This window comes from Pelmatolapia mariae, linkage group LG3_W, assembly GCF_036321145.2.
Source record: "Pelmatolapia mariae isolate MD_Pm_ZW linkage group LG3_W, Pm_UMD_F_2, whole genome shotgun sequence".
In the NCBI taxonomy this organism is placed as follows: domain Eukaryota; kingdom Metazoa; phylum Chordata; class Actinopteri; order Cichliformes; family Cichlidae; genus Pelmatolapia; species Pelmatolapia mariae.
In genome coordinates, this window is record NC_086229.1 from 41,439,909 (window position 1) to 41,459,585 (window position 19,677).

Below are 19,677 nucleotides of genomic sequence, written 5' to 3' on the forward strand. Positions count from 1 at the left end.
AGTAAAATTTATTCAATTTTGTGTGCCTACGTAGTACCAAACTAACATCTAGATCAAATAGTTTACCTGTAGGGAGTCATATAAATAAAAGAACAAGGGATTCTTCAAATTTGAGAACTGTAAAAGGAGTAATATAAGAACACTGATCCAACATGACAGAAATCCATTTGTTATAGGAGGTCATTCGTTTCAGACATTTCTTTGATGTTGTGTGCCAAAAAAGAAAAACTGATGTTTTCACTAGCTTTTGGATTTCTGTGTGGTATCTAACAAGTGATAACAGCTTCAGTCTTCATGTAGAAACAAAATAGTACATTTATATGGACAGACCTGTATATTACAACTTTTCTTAAGTTCAGCCGCCAAATGCAGGAATAACTGAAGGATTAATCATTTTGTTAAATTTTGTCATTTGTGTGAAGTTGCTTTGTTTTTTCCTGCACTGATGAAACACTTCAGAACATGTGAATAAGCTTTTCTTTGGACGAAATTCCGCACAGTTCATTATTCTTAAGATTATGACTTTCTTTAAAGAGGACAATTACATTGAATTACTTGTGTTATTAAATTTTATATGCCTTGTCATTCCACCATTAGAACTCAGTTCTGGATTGAACTCTTCAGTGACCTGAGGGAGAGGCATCTTTTCAACGGCAGTCATGAACATAAATGCCTTCTACGATATGTCTTCCTCAATGTCTTGCAAAAAGAGCTTGACGAGTACAGAGATCTCTGGAACACTCACACCATCCGACCTGTGCGCCAATCTTGTTGTCCATCTGGTAAACCAGAAGCCATGTATCACCTGCCTCATAGGTATGTATTTAGTCCATGTATTTTATTTCATAGTTTTACTAAAATTTTTCTTCCTCAGTATAGTGTATTATATGTATTATATGTGCAGGATACCATGTGTTTGTGTGTGTGTAATAAGATAAGATAAGATAACCTTTATTAGTCCCACACGTGGGAAATTTGTTTTGTCACAGCAGGAAGTGGACAGTGCAAAAGTTATATAGCAAAATTAGAATACAATAAGAATAGAATACTGTACACAACTGTAAAGAATAAAATAAAATAAAATACTATATACAGTAGAATAAATAGAATAAAATATACAATAGGATAAAAATAGAATGCAAATGCTTTATACAACTGAGTAAAAATACAACTTTTTCAGAAAAAGAGTATTGCACTTATTGTTATTGCACATGTGTGTGTTAGATGGATGATCTAACACGCACGATCTGATATCGTCATAGTAAATGTTGTTCCAGGATCAACATTGCAAGTCACCAATCAGAATGTTGTGACGTTTTTCTTTGGCGCGCCAAGCCATTCGTGCATTTATGAAATTCCAGTGTTGCAAGGACAATATCAATTCTGCTTAGCGTTTATTAAAGGGTTAGGGTTAGGGTCAAGGTCCGTTGATCGGCGGACAGAGGCGGTTTCTCGCAGCTTCAGTACAGTTTTTTGTTTTAAGGCGGTTTTTCCCGAAGTCGCAAAAGTATGATGTCACAACATTCTGACTGGTGACTTGCAATGTTGATCCTGGAACAACATTTACTATGTTGATCTGGGAACAACACCAACACGACGATATCAGATCGTGCGTGTTAGATCAGTTGAAGTCTTTGTTGTGGAGTCTGACAGCAGTGGGGAGGAAAGACCTGCGAAGTCTCTCCGTCCCACACCGTGGGTGCTGCAGCCTGCCACTGAAGGAGCTGCTCAGGGCTATCACAGTCTCCTGCATGGGGTGGGAGATATTGTCCATCAGGGATGACAGCTTAGCCACCATTCTCCTAATGTCTTTACTTATACTGGTCAATAGACTTTAGTGAACACATTATTGAAAGGTGTTACACATGAAATAAAAACCGTGTTTCATCTTTATTCCTCTGAAGCAGCTGCATTATAACCAATCTGCTCCTTTGTGGCCTTTAAAACAGCTTAAATAACTGTTGTTATATTTGTTGCAGTTTCTGCTCCTCTTGGACAGACGACTCTTGAAAAGACATTTTTGAATTTCAATGTGACTTTAACTGGATAAATATGGGATATATAAACGTCCCTCTGCAACAAACTGATTCCAGCTTCTACCTCATGATAGGAATGTTTTTGTGGCTCAAGATGACCTGATATCTTTCATGATGGATACATTTGACACATGTTTCACATATTATAGACCAACAAGTTATTCATAGCAGTTTAAATACGGGGAGTCACTTTTGGGCCCAGCAGATAAAACAGAGCCAATATTTCCTTCTTTATTTAAGTGACGTGTGTCACAGATGTGACCTAGTAAAGTGTAACTGAACATTAGTAACGTTATTAACACTCTCATGGCGTTCTTTGAAGTTAGCCTCAGCTAAAGTAATATACTAGCAAAAAACTATTTCCAGGCTCAGCTTCCATCATACAGATGATGCTCGTGGCAAAAGAGTAACGTTCAGAAGCCTTTTCATTATGAAATCTGTTTCTGTTCATCAGGAAATCATATTCAAACTGATTAAATAGACATTTTTCAGTAGTTAGCTGCTGTGTGCCCATTTCAGTGTGAAATGAACTGGAGTCTGTCTGTACTGGATCTGGATTCATCATCGTCCCTCCAACAGCGACACAGCGATCCGGCTCACCAATTGGTGATAACGACCCACTGAGCCTCCTAGCAGGTGCAGGAGGGCCAATCTGAGCCACAGTTATGGGGCTGATAACTGCTAATAACACCCATTGATGGACTGATAACATGAAGATTAAATGTCAGCTCCCTCCAAAATAAGAGCTTTTTTAAAAACTCAGACTGAGGTCTTATTTTGAAAGCAGATTTAAAAACACTTCATGTCATCTGTGCTCTTTAAACTGGCATCATGCACCTTCTCACCAGCAGAGGGCCACAAATCACCATCAATGAAGAGTTCAAGGAGATGTTAGTGACATCAGAGCTGTAGTATTGATCTGATCAATATGGAAGTTCATGTTTCTTTGATTGGATCAGTTTTAAAAGCAGCTGTTTTCATAGAATGACAGAAACACGAGAGATGCTGAATGTCTTTAATATTTGATACACTGTTGGATGTCCACTTATTCAGCCATGATGGAAACTTCCCATTAAGAAAGAGAAATCAAACATTTGGATTCATTTTAATGAGCTCAGAATTTTTGAAAATGCAGAGGAGCTGGTTGTGAACTGAGCTTCAGAGAAACACAACATACTGATATTCACTGTGAAGCTTTGAGTGGAAAAAGACAGAAAAACAACATGTGGATCCTGGAATAATGGGAGCTTCCATCTTTAAAGGACCGAAGAGGAAGAAGTTTACAAGGAATCATTTAGAACCGTTTCAAACATCAACTGATTGAATCCATGAATGTGAAAACGTGTTTGTGAGTGAAAGAGACAGACATGTACAGACTGAACTATCTGTTCAACAGTCAGAATGTTTCTCTAACAGGAGACACTCTTTACACTCCACTCAGCACAGAAATGCTGAGGAACCAGGCCAGACTCTAAATCCAGGATAAAGAGTTTCATTGAATTTGGTGTTGAAGGTGTGGAGGTGGATCAGAGTGTCAGAGGAGACTCTGTAGAAGGACAGAGTGCCAGCAGGACAGTCCACATACACTGCTGCTCTGTTAGAGACAGAGGAGGAGGAGGAGGAGGTGGTGGTGGATATGAATTTGGTGTTATGACAGACAAAAACAGGACCATCATTAGTGCAGTACAGACTCCAGGACTGATCATTGTACCCAAACCAACAGTCCTCACTGCCTCCTTTCCTTCTGATGCTTCTGTAACTCACTGATATCTAAACGACTCCTCTCCACTCGACCTCCCAGTAACAGCGACCAGTCAGACCATTTCTACACAGCAGCTGATGACAACCATCAAATCTGTCTGGATGATCAGGATATGACTGAACCTCCTCCACACGTGTCACCTTCCTGTTGTTGTCAGACAGTTGGAGCTTTGTGTGTACTGTGTTTGTGTCGATTGTGAGTTGACAGGAATCTGATGGAGAGAACAAACACAATCCAGCTGCAGTTATTGATCCATCATCTGTTCATTGATTGACACTTTGATGATGACTCCTGACATGATGAAGATGGTTGAATGTGTGCTGCTTTGTTTTCATGAATCCCATTAAAAACACACTTACACTTCCTCAGACCTGGTGTCAACCATCGGACTCCAGCATGCTCCACCCTGAAATGAGGAGGGGAGTCAGACCAGCACAGTCAGCATGCACACATGGACATTACATGGCTCTCATACACACACTGTTACACACTGATAAAGGAACAGTCCAACATTTTCACAAATACACTTCAATCCCTACGTGGATCAAACTGCTGATGACTGATCCTGGATCTGTCAGTACACCACTGTGATGAATGAAATATGACTGATTCAAACTGTCACCTTCATTATCGTTATATTCCTCTTCTGTTTAGCTGGAAAGGACACCTCCCTGCCTTTGCTGCAAGCTGTTTTTCTCCTTTTGGTGTCAGTGTGGTTACTGTACATGACCTCTGACCTCTGAGTGAGTGGAGCCTTGTTTTCATGTGTTTTAAAGCCACCTGAAACCTCTTTATGTTCTGATTTGACAGCAGATTTCTCCACATGCACACAGAGAAAATTCTGTCTCTTTCACACAAACAGTGGACCATATATTTGCTTTTGAATATTTCATGTTGAAACTATTAAGGGACCAGTGTATTTACTCAGCAAAGACTCTGATCCTCATGTTAGAGCACTGAATCATTCTGCTGTCAACTGACATCACTGAGAGTCACCTGTCAGTTTCCTTCTGTCCTCTGAATTTCTGAAAGTTCATTTGTCAGAATCAGAAGATTACTTCCAGTCTGAGTTATTGCCACATCACTGACAACTCAATGAAGACAAACTGGGAAGTAGAAAATCATTCATGTTACAATATTTATTCTATTCCATCAAAACAAAACAATAAATATTAAGCGGTGACTGCTGTTTGTTAGTATACAATGTTACATATATCAAATGAACAACAGCTTCATCTCTGACTGTGGTAACACAAACTTAAATATGTGAAGAAGGCAGGTAACATTGATCCTTGAATATTTGATTCATATATACAGACTTAACTACATAAACTTCACTGTGGTATGAAAACTATTGTAGATCAATACATTTATTGACTAACAATGACCTAAAAACACAGCTCTGTCTCTCCATGTTAACATAGTCCAATTAGCACTTCAGGAACTATCTGAAGTCTGCAAGAACCACGTGACCATCCTGCATTCTGAACCTCTGCTGACACAACTCTCCATTCTACGGCTGTGATTTCTGAGCTCAGGTAACCATGATAACTCAGCAGCTCTTTTCATACAGCCAATGATAGTTGTGAACATTTGGATATTATCTTCTGACTGATTTGAATCTCTTCTCTCTCTCTCTCTCTCTCTCTCTCTCCCTCTGTGACAGACCGCCGTTAGTGGCTAATGCTAATTTGAGATGAATTAGCATTTACCACTAATGCTAATGCCATTTACTCTTGCTTTTAAGCTAAGTTAGCAGCTAATGTTCAGTATTCCACCTTGCTCTGGTCAGGATTTCACAGACTTGTTTCGTTCTCAGATAACACATGTTTTCAACGTATCTAAAGCTATCCATCCTTGTAATGGCAGAGAGAAGTGGAGAAAAAATAAACAGCTAGCCTGAGTTGAAGAAAGAGTTTCTCATAAAGGAAAGGGAAAGATGGAGCAATACAGTGAAAGAGGGACAGATAAAGAACATCAGTGATCTTTTGAAAACAAGCAAAGAGAAAGAAAAGGAGAGAAAGTCCAGCAGGGTCTAAACACACAACCAGAGAGTACTTGAGACATTAATTCTGAGGAATCAAGGAGTAGTAGGTAGTAGGGGTGCAACGGATCAAAAATTTCACGGTTCGGATCGGATCACGGTTTTTAAGTCACGGATCGGATAAATTTTCGGATCAGCAAAAATAGAAAAAAAAAGACAAAAATTCTACTCGCCATTTATTTATTTAAGTATTTTTTGCCTATTAAAAAACATTCAACTGAAGACTCATTCCACGCACTTATATAAAAACAAATTAAGGTGCAATATGGACATTATGGACCATGCTGGGCAGCCTCTGCATCCTCTGCACACGGCCATAAACAGCCAGAGGAGTCTGTTCAGTGACAGGTTGCTTCTCCCAAAGTCAAGGACCAGCAGACTTAAAAAGTCCTTTGTCCCACAAACTGTTTAACTCCTCGCTGGAGGGGAAACGGGGACAGAGGAGGGGGGAACAAGTAGCTGTAGTGCCTTTTCACTGTGCAATAGTTTTTGTTAATATCCAGCGGTGTAATAGACTTACAATACTTAAAATGTGGCGTTCCCTTGTATTCTTATTCCTATTTATTCTATTTATCCCTTTTGTATTCTCTGTATTTATAAATGTGTATATATGGTATAGTTAGAGCAACAGAAGATGCCTGGGACAGTTCAGCCATAACTTTAAACTTCTCCTGCTCATACATGCTTGGAACGATCTTGTCACTGAAGTGGACGTGCAACGAGATATCATAGCGTGGCTCAAGCACGTTCATCACAGTTTAAACCCCTTGTTTTGCACAACGGAGTACGGCCTCCCGTCTGCAGCTAAACACCCCATTAGCTTTAGTAATAGCTTTAGCCCGGTCGGACTGGGCAGCAAAGGGCTGCTTAAGTGCCACAAACTCCTCTGCTCCGCTACTTGGACCGCTAGCGCTGACCATAACTACCGCTTGACAGACCCACCGCGCACCATACGCATACTTTTTTTTTCTTTTTCGAATCTTCGGATCACGTGCGTACCGAACCGTGGAGAGGGATCGGTTCGGATTTCGGATCAACCGTGATCCGTTGCACCCCTAGTAGGTAGCCTCTTGCTGGTGAACTATTAAGATGTAGAACTTGATATGTGCAAAAAAAGAATTTTTATGAAGTGTCTTGTGATATTAATAAGTTGTTAAGGCTTAATGTTCATTTTGAAAGAAATAATATCTTGTTTTCTACTAGTCTGTCACCACTGTCACATTTGTGTCACCACCGCCAGCACCTTGTCAACTCCATAATATGGATTTTTTTGTTTATTTTCCTCTTTTGAGGAACCATGTGTTTTGATATTCCAATAAAAGTACTTAATTTTCTGAATAAATGTGTAATTTGCATGCTGCTAAATCTGATTGCTTCTTAAGGAGATTAAATACAAGCTTCTGAAAATATGTATGGCTCTAACTCTAATAATAAAAAGCCAAAATATCTTACTTTTAAACCTGGTATAATTAGTTTGAAAACATATGTGCATGAACAATAGAATAGAGAAGCTGCTAACAGTCAAAATAGCTGAAAAAACTTAATTTAAAATATATATATTTTATATATTTATTTATATATATTTACTTATATATATATATATATATATATATATATATATATATATATATATATATATATATATATATATATAAAATTTAAAAAAAAATTCCCCGCTTGCCCCTGTGGGCGGTTAATCCTTCAAGCTCGGGTCCTCTACCAGAGGCCTGGGAGCTTGAGGGTCCTGCGCAGTGTCTTAGCTGTTCCCAGGACTGCGCTCTTATGGACAGAAATCTCCGATGTTGTTCCCGGGATCTGCTGGAGCCACTCGCCTAGCTTGGGAGTCACTGCACCTAGTGCTCCGATTACCACTGGGACCACCGTCACCTTCACCCTCCACATCTTCTCGAGCTCTTCTCTGAGCCCTTGGTATTTCTCGAGCTTCTCGTGTTCCTTCTTCCTGATGTTGCTGTCATTCGGAACCGCTACATCGATCACTACGGCCGTCTTCTTCTGTTTGTGTATCAGCCACCTCCGCTATCTGCCGGTGGTACATACCGTGCAGGGGCTTGTCCTTCCATGATGGTTCCTCGCCTTCCTCCTCTTTCTTGGGTTTCTGCTGCCTGAGGTATTCACTGAGCACGCTGTCAGTTGGGGCCATCTTCGTGATGTATTCATGGATGTTCCTTGTCTCATCCTGGACTGTGGTGCTGACACTCACCAGTCCCTGGCCTCCTTCCTTCCGCTTAGTGTACAGCCTCAGGATGCTGGACTTGGGGTGAAACCCTCCATGCATGGTAAGGAGCTTTCTTGTCTTTATGTCAGTGGCTTCTATCTCCTCCTTTGGCCAGCCTATTACCCCAGCAGGGTACCTGATCACGGGCAGGGCGTAGGTGTTGATGGCCCGGATCTTGTTCTTACCGTTCAGCTGACTCTTCAGGACTTGCCTGACCCTCTGTGGGTACTTGGTGGTTGCAGCTTTCCTAGCAGCCTCTTCATGGTTCCCATTCGCCTGCGGGATCCCCAGGTACTTGTAACTGTCCTCTATGTCTGCAATGTTGCCTTCTGGTAGTTCAATCCCCTCAATTCTGACTACCTTCCCTCTCTTTGTTACCATCCGACTACACTTCTCCAGTCCGAATGACATTCCAATGTCATTGCTCTATATCCTGGTGGTGTGGATCAGTGAATCGATGTCTCGTTCACTCTTGGCATACAGCTGGATGTCATCCATGTACAGGAGGTGGCTGACAACTGCTCCGTTCCGTAGTCGGTATCCGTAGCCAGTCTTGGCAATGATCGCACTGAGGGGGTTCAGGCCTATGCAGAACAGCAGTGGGGACAGAGCATCTCCTTGGTAGATCCCGCATTTGATGGTGACTTGTGCTATGGGCTTGGAGTTGGCCTCCAGTGTTGTACACCACATACCCATTGAGTTCCCGATGAAACTCCCTGAGCGGTCCCTTGGAGCACTTTGAGCAACATCAGACGTGTGCACTGTGGTTAGACCAGCATCGCATCCATCCAAGTTACATGGTTTATTAAAAAAAACTAATTACAGTATTTACATTTCTATTAGAATACTTTTGATTAAGTGCTTTAGCCCACTTACAATGAAAATGACAAAAATCTTGTTCATGACCTGTGTAGTATGTTAACACTATTGGAAGTAAAAATAACTTAACTTCCAATTTTGAAAACACTTACATCTTTTTTTTATAAAGCTCTGACTTATTACGAGTATGAGTCTGTGTGAAGCTCCTGCTGTGCACTGAGCTCCTGCCTGTGGTCTGGGAGAGAGTCCTATAACTCTTTGTCTGCAAAAGACAGTATATAACGACCAATGTTGGGCAAGTTACTTTGCAAAAGTAATTAATTATAGTTACTATAATTAATTATAGTTACCAGTTATTAAAGTAACTGAGACCCAGGACACGCTGGAGAAATTATATCTCTCGGCTGGCCTGGGAACGCCTTGGTATTCCCCCGGACAAGCTGGAGGAGGTGGCTGGGGAGAGGGAGGTCTGGGCAGCTCTGCTTAGGCTGTTGCCCCCGCGACCCAGCCCCGGATAAGCGGAAGATGATGGATGGATGGATGCAGTTTTGCAATCAACAAAGTTATATGCAGCTATTTACCTACAAATCCAGCCAAGGTGTTTTTTTTAATGACCATTTCAAACTTTTTACAGAAAAATCAGGCGTTCTGCATCAAATTTGATGCCACACAAATTAATTGATTGATTGATTGATTGATATACCTTTATTAGTCCCACAAGGGGGAAATTTCATAAGGCTATTGCACGCAATGGCGGCGCCATCTTACCCTCCGACCATACATACATTACACAAAACATCACATGGGGAAGACAGGTCAGAGGGGTATAACATGGAAAAAGCACCACACGAGGAAAGATAAGGAGAAAAAAATAACTTCCCCCAGACTGAGCTCCAACAGGGAGATCAGTTTGAGAACAGAAAAAAAACACCTCTGCACATAGCACATGAAAAAACTCTTAATACACCAAAGAAACACATGACAAGCAACAGGGGTGGGTAAAGGGTGAGAGACAGCCGATTTAGACAGTACATCCGGGCCTGCAGCCTATGCGCTGGTCTCCATGATCCACCGTCAGCATCGGAAGGGAATAAGCGTCGAAGGCGTTTGGAAAGGGAGGGGGGATGAGTGTGTGCATATCAGTGTATATGTATGTGTGTGCGTGTCCAGAGTTCAGCTGAGACAGTGTCCTTCGCCCTGCCAGGCTAAGTAAACAGTCTTCCAGCCAACCCAGGTGGCCTTGCATAGAATAGGAAGGAACAGACTAAACACAGTCTGTAATCAGGGTGTTGTTGTACAGCTCCAGCCTTGCAACCGCAGCTGGCGCCGAGAAGGTATCCGCATGAAGTGATGGTGCTTTTTACTTTAGTGCGAACAGCTTATATGAATTTCAAAGCAGTTCTACAGTCCAACACTGGTCTCTCAATCTCCCGATGGAGAGCCGCGAGCTTCGCCATACTTGCATTCTGTGATGTTGTTATTCTTGTGCTCAAGGAGCCGATTCTGAAAAACTCACGACAGTGTGCCTCCCCGAGAAGTCATCCAATTTACGCTCAGAGATGTTATGCCGAGCGAGCCCTTCCGAGATGTAATCCAGTCTGCACTCAGAGATCTTATTCTGAGTATTCACAGCAGCTGTAGCCTTTCCAAGATCTTATCCGTGCTGCACTCAATGAGCCCATTTTGAGAAATTCACGCCTCGTCCCATCGTTTCAATTCCAGCGGGCAGCCTTGTGGAGGTTTGAACAGCCGGTTCCGCTTTCTTAATTCTTCGATAAGTCAGGCCCAAGCCAGCTCCGATCAGCCAGAACCCTGTTATCATGGTTCCGAATAGGTAGAAATCTTCAGCAGTCAGGCTCACCCAAGCCCAGACTTCTCGTTGAGAAAGGGGTGTCAATTGCATTCAGAGACCAGTTGATCAAATCCATAATTCCTCTTTTAGGTTTTAGAAAACAGACTGTGAGAGATTGTTCCAGGGAAAAGTAATACAAAAAACACGAGACTAGACAAGGACATAAGAGGCTAAGCAGGGAAGCTAAGGGAGAGGAGGAGGAGGAGAGGAGAGGACAGGAGAGGAGAAAAATGCGTGCAACTTCAAAAAATTATTTCTGTCCACTATGAGATAAAGGAGAACAACAGCCTGATACGTGCACCCACCTTTGGCAGCACCTGTAACATTCATCAGTCACCTCATTGTACTGACACACACAAGAAAAGTATCGACTACACTACACACTAACTATGCAACACACTAACTGTAGATTCCAAACATGCTAAATGTCACAAATCTCTCATCTCAAAACCCTCTCTCTTTTCTGCTCTCTTGACACTGTCACTCCTAGTGAAGGACACAGGAAATGTTTCCAGCTCTTCCTCCTCTATCAGACATTCTCTCCATACCTGAGAGTGTCCAGTCTCCAGCCTGGATCCTTCAGTCCAGCCGACACCAGCTTCACTCCTGAGTCTCCTGGATGATTGTAGCTCAGGTCCAGCTCTCTCAGATGGGAGGGGTTGGAGCTCAGAGCTGAGGCCAGAGAAGTACAGCCTTCCTCTGTGATCAGACAGCCTGACAGACTGCAGACACACAAAACAACAATCCATCTGTCAACAATCATTTTCTCTTTGTCACATACAATAACATCTATACATTTACATCCATTCAATTTAACTTTATTTATAAGGGACTTTATTTATAAGGAACAACAGCCTACAATATTAGAGAGAAAGCATGGCACATAAACGCATCAGGAGTGAAAAGAGGGGAGTGGAGAAGAAAGCAGAGCATCATGGGAGGTCCACCAACAGCCTGATCCTATAGCAGCAAAACTAAGGGATGGTCCAGGGTCACCTGATCCAGCTCTAACTATAAGCTTTATCAAAAAGAAAAGATTCCACAAAAAGATGCAAACACAAAGCAATGATCTCCCTGTTCACCCAACGGGACATACACCTACATGCTTTTGGGTGCTGAAAGTCGACATCTCACAGATTCTGAAGCTGCAGGTTTTGTCACTCTCCTATGGGCTCAAATTCACTGAACCAGTTAAATGAAGTCAAAGTGGTTATTTCATATTTTCAGTCAGAGACAGTGCATTTGTACATATTAAGTTGGTAAAATGATTTCTAAATCAAATAAACAGCTCTGTAAAACCCTTCAGAATACAGTCAGGAATCAAACCTGAAGATTCAGGTGGAAGTGCTGCTGAAATAAAGATTTTTCATCAGAGGATCAGGGGGTAAACAGCTTTAAATACTTCAAATTACAGACTTTTAATTGTAAATGAATGAATGGCTGTGTGTTTTTGTTTTATGGGCTGAAAAGTTAGAGTATATGGTCAGCATTAGTCCACAACCTCCATCACACTGCTCTCCAGATCGCCTAAAACATCTCTCTGTGTATCAGTGCCCCAGGGCGAGTGAGTAATGAGCTGCGATGCAGCACTCCTGTTTCAAAAAACTTGCTTATCATTAGTCTTAATACTTTAATTGGTCTTTTTATTTTTTACATTCTGTGAATTAGACGAACCTCACAGTTTGAACAAACCTTTCAGGATGAAAGCCACGACTCTGAGGCCAAAGAAAGCTGGAATGTGTATTTTTCTTAATTTTTCTATCTTTTCCTTGAATTAAATCAAAAATTTTAAATCACAGAGAGCATGGTCTTTTACTATAAGTCAAACATGTTAATTATATATAAGACAAGGCAATAAAACACAGAGCCAGCTAAACTGTCAACTGTAAACCTTTTCCATATTTTTAAAACAAACTACAACTTCACAGCACACACAGCACTGAATTTATTATTCTTTTTTCTTTTTCCACTTTGAGCATTGAGGCAGGGTTAACTAATAATGTGAAGCATTTTATGCTTTTATGTGATGCACTGGAGCAGCTACAGACCTATATCTAAATTACCGTTAATTGCTAAGCTTCTGGAAATGGTTGTGGCTAAGCAACTTATAGCGGCTCTGGACAAACTTAGAATTTGCGATAAGTTTCAGTCCGGCTTTCACAGACCTCACTCTGTGATCAACAGATTCCAAATGCAAACAGCACACTTGAAATGAACTCTGGACCTTTTATCTGTTCATTGTAATTGGGGTAATGAGGGAATAACACACACCTGGCCATGGAACAGTTGAGAAGGCAATTTTGTCCCATTATTTTTGGCCCCTTAAGAAGTGGGAGGCACATTTGCAAACTGTTGTAATTCCTACACCGTTCACCTGATTTGGATGTAAATACCCTCAATTAAAAGCTGACAGTCTGCAGTTAAAGCACATCTTGTTCGTTTCATTTGGAATCCATTGTGGTGGTGTATAGAGCCAAAAATGTTAGAATTGTGTCGATGTCCCAGTATTTATGAACCTGACTGTACACATGCAGATATACACTCATCCCCCCTCCCCCTCCAAACGCCTTCGACGCTTATTCCCTTCCGATGCTGATGGTGGATCGTGGAGACCAGCGCATAGGCTGCAGGCCCGGATGTACTGTCTACATTGGCTGTCTCTCACCCTTTACCCACCCCTGTGGCTTGTCATGTGTTTCTTTGGTGTATTAAGAGTTTTTTTCATGTGCTATGTGCAGAGGTGTTTTTTTTTTTTTTTCTGTTCTCAAACTGATCTCCCTGTTGGAGCTCAGTCTGGGGGAAGTTATTTTTTTTCTCCTTATCTTTCCTCATGTTATGCTTTTCCATGTTATACCCCTCTGACCTGTCTTCCCCATGTGATGTTTGTGTAATGTATGTATGGTCGGATGGGTAAGACGGCGCTGGCACGGCTGGCAGCCTTAACCCAATTTCCCTCGGGATGAATAAAGTATAATCAATCAATCAATCAACATCCGAGAGCCAACGGACTTTGACTGGGTCGACAAAGCTCTGCAGTGAAATCCCACGGTCCCATGAAACTCCATCTGCTGACAAGCAGCCCCAGGAACCAACTTTTGAGCACCACAACGAGACAGATATCATTTTGCAAACAGCAGTTGTGGAGCTGATCAAGCACACCCTAAGCTCAGTTTAAATGCAATTATCGAGCGGCACCACCAAGATATCTGTGTGAAGCCCAAGATAAATGAAATTCCAGCCCCTACTGAAAGGAAACAGTCACGTCTTTCTCCGCTTGAAAGATATTACTGTGGAATGGGCATTTTATACCTACACTACAGAAAATTTTGAATTTGGAGGGCTTCACCCCAAATGTGGGATGTGTTAGAGGAGCGGCAGAAGCCTACTTGTTTGAGTTAAAAGAACACTGTGGATTTTAAACCAAACAAATCCACACATTCAAATCTTACACGCTGATGTGCAGACTTGGTGCTTTTTTTTGTCCTCTTGGTTAGCTGACAGAACAACGTATTCATGAACAAATATCTTACTAAAATGTTGCTCATGTGTAAATATGAGAGAGCATAACTTCTCTCATAAATGTCAAATGAATTTTGTGCACTTTTACCATATTTCAGTAAAATGTGTCTAGCTGATGACTTTAAAGAAACGAAAGAGGAAAGGTTAGCACATTCAAGGTTATTACCATGCAATTAACAAAGTAATAACAGCTTCATATCCAATATATATATCAGTTGTTACAGCTGATTAATATTACTCTGAAATAATAAGATAATAAGAGCCCCAACACTGGGGAGTAATAATATGGAAATACAGCTTGGTAATAAAGTGGTAATAGTAAGATAACAAGGAAGAATCAATAATGTAATAATGTGGTAATTTCTAAGTTATTACCACTTAATTACCACTACAATTAGTAGTTTCTGTGTAATAAGCAATCTAGCTACTGCTGTAGGATTGCAAGGTAAGTAAAATCTTTTTTTTTTATTCCTAAAGTTATATTTAGGATCATGTCTCCTGTAGTTATTAACTTATGCCACATACTATCAATTTACACCACTAACACAGTAACCAACAAAGTTATAGTTTTTTCATGGTATGGGAAAGGTTTACAGTCTACAGTTCAGCATGCTGTGTGTTTTATTGCCTTGGCTTACATAATATTAACGTGTTTGACTTGCAGTAAAAGATCATTCTTAGTGTCCTGCGTTATTTAAAAATTAAGAAAAAATAACAAAATACATGAAAAATACATTCTACTTCTTCATAGAATGGGGATAAAGACATTCTTTGTCTTACTGATGTAAAAACGATGGGTATCAAAACCCTTTGATGATCAGGTCTTTTGAAACAGGAATGCTGCAATGCAATTCAGTAAACCTCGCCCTGGGGCACCGATACTCAGATACGACAGAAAAGCATATAATATCTACTACTACTGTATTTTTATTATGTGTTTTATACTGTAAGAGCAACCAGTTGGACTCTTCATTAGTTCCTGTGCAGAACTGATTATTAAAAATCTGCAAATCCCAGCATGTTTCTGCCTCTCTCCTCACCTGTATGGATAGTAACACTAAAATATTATTTTAAAAAGTGGTGACTTTAAGGACCCCTCATTAATGGTAGATTTGATGCAGAATTGACTGAAAATTAACTGAAGCCAAAATAAGTGTGTTGATTAAGTATAAAATCATTTTTTAAAAGAGACGTAGAAGAGAGACAGTGTATAACACTCCGCATTTAACTGGAGACGAGTGTAACAGGAGACAAAAAAATGCAGAGAGGTATAATATTACAACTCTGCTTCTGCATCCCAACTCTGGGTAGTCATATATTGGAGTGTTAATGAATTCAACCATATTTCTTGAACTAAGAGCTTCTCCATGCAAAGGTGGGGTGGATGGCATCTCTCGTAATGAGACCAGGTTTTCCCAGAAACTCTATCAACTATCTATTAACAGGGGTGCACATAAGAGGTCTGCAGGTGCGCAATCGCTGTCAAAATAAAAGATGCGCACCAGATAAGAAGCTGCAACGCGTGTTTGCGTACATATGATTTTCTGGAGGAGGACAGACTTTTGTTTAGAACTCTTAAAGATGTCGAAGAAGCAAGCTCCTTTAAGCAATTACTTTGGTGTTCCTCCAATTCCAAAGAAATGTCAGAAGGAGTCCGAACCGCAAAAGAAGCACGTATTCTCTGAAAAGTGGTTGCAGGAGGTGAGCTGGCTTCAAACAAATGATGAACACACAGAGATGTGGTGCAGAATATGCTGTGAAAATCCCACTCTAGCGGACAAAAACAGTGCCTTTCATATGTACGCAAATGCGAGTTGCAACTTATTATCTGGTGCGCGTCTTTTATTTTGACAGTAAATTCAAGGTTCAAGGTTCTTTATTTGTCACATGTATAGTTATACAAGTATAACACACAGTGAAATGTATCCTGACACGCTCCTTGACATGTGCAAAAATGGGGGGGGGGGTAGGTATAGGAAGGACATTATATACATATATATATATATATATATATATATATATATATATATATATATATATAGTATATACATTGGGTGAATGTGCAGTAGTAGCAGCAAGCAGGTGAATTCTGTACATCAATAAATGCGCACCTGCGGACCACTTATGTGCACCCCTGTCTATTAAGGCCATGTTACAGTTTCAAATTTGTTTCAGTGTCACCTGATTTTGCCCCAGACAAGACAAAAACATTTATTTCTTAAACACTGAAAATATCACATTTTATTTTTAAACCGTTGGCCATCATCAGCTTTTTGCCCCATAATAAACTATGATTGCTGGAGTGTCCAAATCCACATTTTTAAAAACAGAGTCCCCAATATGCAAGAATAAATTTAAAAAAGCAAACAAACAGTAATTCAGAGGCTGATGATACAAAAATGTAAATAAAAGTTCAATTTAGAATTCAATAAGTTTTTTGTTTATGCCATGATATAATACAGATTTTAATTTTACATCAATGAAAAAGGCTGAATCCTGACCTCAGATTTTCGAGTGTACAATTTGGACTCCTTAATCCAGCAGACAGAAGTTTTACTCCTGCGTCGTGCAGGTCATTGTTACTTAGGTCCAGTTCAATCACAGTAGAGGAATGGGAGATGAGAAAAGAGCACAGAGCCTTACAGCTTCTCTCTGAGAGATTACACCCAGACAATCTGAAAATTAATTATATGTGTGATTAAATTAAATTACCTCTTGTTTTAACCTACTACAAGAAAAACTAATATTTCCATTTAGACGTAATTAATATAAATACACTTTAAAATTCAAGTCTGGAAATAATATATAGATGATTTTTTTTTTTTAAATTTGCTTAACAACACAATTATACCTCTATATCTAGACGTGCAACATTTAGTAAAAGAAGAGTGTCCTCTGTCACAGGTATACATACTTTCCAAATTAGAATATATATGATTGTTGTTGCCAGATATAGTTCAAAATAATCCTCAGTCATCCCATACTCAACCTTGATGCAACGCCACATTCATCTTCTGTTTGAAACAGGCTAGCTTAGCTCTGGCTTGTATTCATTTTTGAGTAGTTAATGAAAAGCTGTAGGTCCACTGTAGAATAGGTCTGGATAGCGCTTTTATAAAGGCTACACTCAAAAAAGTTTCAGAAATGCTAACAATTTATCCTGCTATAAACAATACATTGCACTGATAACGACAAAAATATGAGTAAATATTTGCTTACAGAGTTTTGTTGGAGGCGTTGACCACTGGCAGCAGCCTCAGAAGAGCCTCCTCTGAAGAAGAGTATTTCTTCAGGTCAAACACATCCAGATCTTTTTCTGACGAGAGTAAGATGAAGACCAGAGCTGACCACTGAGCAGTAGACAGTTTATCTGTGTAGAGACTTCCTGAACTCAGGGACTGTTGGATCTCCTCCACTAGACAAGGATCATTCAGTTCATGCAGACAGTGGAAGAGACTGATGCTGTTCTCTGCAGACAGATTCTCACTGAGCTTCTCCTTGATGTACTGGACTGTTTCCTGATTGGTCTGTGAGCTACTTCCTGTCTGTGTCAGCAGACCTTGTAAGAGAGTCTGATTGTTCTGCAGTGAAAGACCCAGGAGGAAGCGGAGGAACAAGTCCAGGTGTCCATTTGGACTCTGTAAGGCCTTGTTCACAGCACTCTGGTAGAAGTATTTCTCTGCAGATTCTCTTATTTCAGACTTCTGGGACGTTGTTTGTTGTTGTTCAAGCAGATTTTTTCCAGAGTTGATGAAGGTCAGGTGGACATGAAGAGCAGCCAGAAACTCCTGAACACTCAGATGGATGAAGCAGAACACCTTATCCTGGTACAGTCCTCTCTCCTCTTTAAAGATCTGCGTGAACACTCCTGAGTACACTGAGGCTGCTCTGATATCGATGCCACACTCTGTCAGGTCTGATTCATAGAAGATCAGGTTTCCTTTCTGCAGCTGATCAAAACCTAGTTTTCCCAGAGATTCAATCATCTTCCTGCTCTCTGGACTCCAGTGTGGATCTGTCTCAGCTCCTCCATCATACTTGACCTTCTTCACTTTGACCTGAACCACCAGGAAGTGGATGTACATCTCAGTCAGGGTATTGGGCAGTGGTCCTCCCTCTCTGGTTTTCAGCACATCCTCCAGGACTGTAGCAGTGATCCAGCAGAAGACTGGGATGTGGCACATGATGTGGAGGCTTCGAGATGTCTTGATGTGGGAGATGATCCTGCTGATCTGCTTCTTATCTCTGAATCTCTTCCTGAAGTACTCCTCCTTCTGTGGGTCAGTGAACCCTCTGATCTCTGTCACCCTGCCAAAACAGTCAGGAGGGATCTGATTGGCTGCAGCAGGTCGTGTGGTTATCCAGAGGTCAGCAGAAGGAAGCAGTTTCCCCCTGATGAGGTTTATCAGCAGCACATCCACTGAGGTGGACTTTCTAGGGTCAGTTAGGATTGTAGTTTTGTGGAAGTCCAGAGGAAGTCGACACTCATCCAGACCATCAAAGATGAACACAACCTGGAAGTCTTCAAAGCTGCAGATTCCTGCTTCTTTGGTTTCAGTAAAGAAGTGATGAACAAGTTCCACCAAGCTGAACTTTTCCTCTTTCAGCACATTCAGCTCTCTGAAAGTGAATGGAAATATGAACTGGATGTCCTGGTTGGCTTTGTCTTCAGCCCAGTCTAGGGTGTATTTCTGTGTTAAGACTGTTTTCCCAATGCCAGCCACTCACTTTGTCAGCACTGTTCTGATTGGTTCATCTCTTCCAGGTGAGGCTTTAAATATGTCTTCTTTTGTGATTATTGCTTCTAGACTATCTAGTTTCTTGGATGCTGTTTCAATCTGTCTGACCTCATGTTCATCATTGACCTCTGCAGTCCCTCCCTCTGTCATGTAGAGCTCTGTGTAGATCTGATTCAGAAGGGTTGTGTTTCCTGCTTTAGCGATCCCCTCAAACACACACTGGAACTTCTTCTTCAGAACAGATTTCAATTCACCCTGACACCACTGGAAGTTTCTAGGCGAGGTTCCTAAAAGAACCAATAGACAAAATACCACAATCAAGGATTTATCAAGTGCACATATTGTAAATGCAATTTTGTCTGTTCCTTCAGACAGAATACATTTTTCATTTACTGAGCACCATAAATATTTAGAGAAATATTCTCACTTTTCAGCAGACACTCAGCTAACTCCTTCTGCTTCATTATCTTCAGGAAATCCAATGTGATCTCCACAAATGCTTCTCTGCTGCTTTTACTAGGGTCCTCATGTTCACCCTGCAATAAATTGTCATCCTCATATTGACTCATTAAGCATTCTAGGTCATCTGGAGTCAGAACCTTCTGGATCCTCTTCAACTCACTCTTCACAAAAGTGATGATGTTGTCCTCCAGCAGCTGGAATAGAATAC

At 40.8% G+C, this 19,677-nt stretch overlaps 1 protein-coding gene and 1 pseudogene across 1 annotated transcript in view; one reads left to right on the forward strand and one right to left on the reverse strand.

Moving 5' to 3' along the window:
- Positions 1-19,677, forward strand: part of LOC134622834 (uncharacterized) — an 822,926-nt gene that overhangs the window by 315,121 nt on the left and 488,128 nt on the right. The gene's annotated exons all lie outside the window — the stretch shown is intronic.
- The window catches only part of LOC135932535 (protein NLRC3-like), a 47,128-nt pseudogene continuing 30,924 nt past the window's right edge, over positions 3,474-19,677 (reverse strand).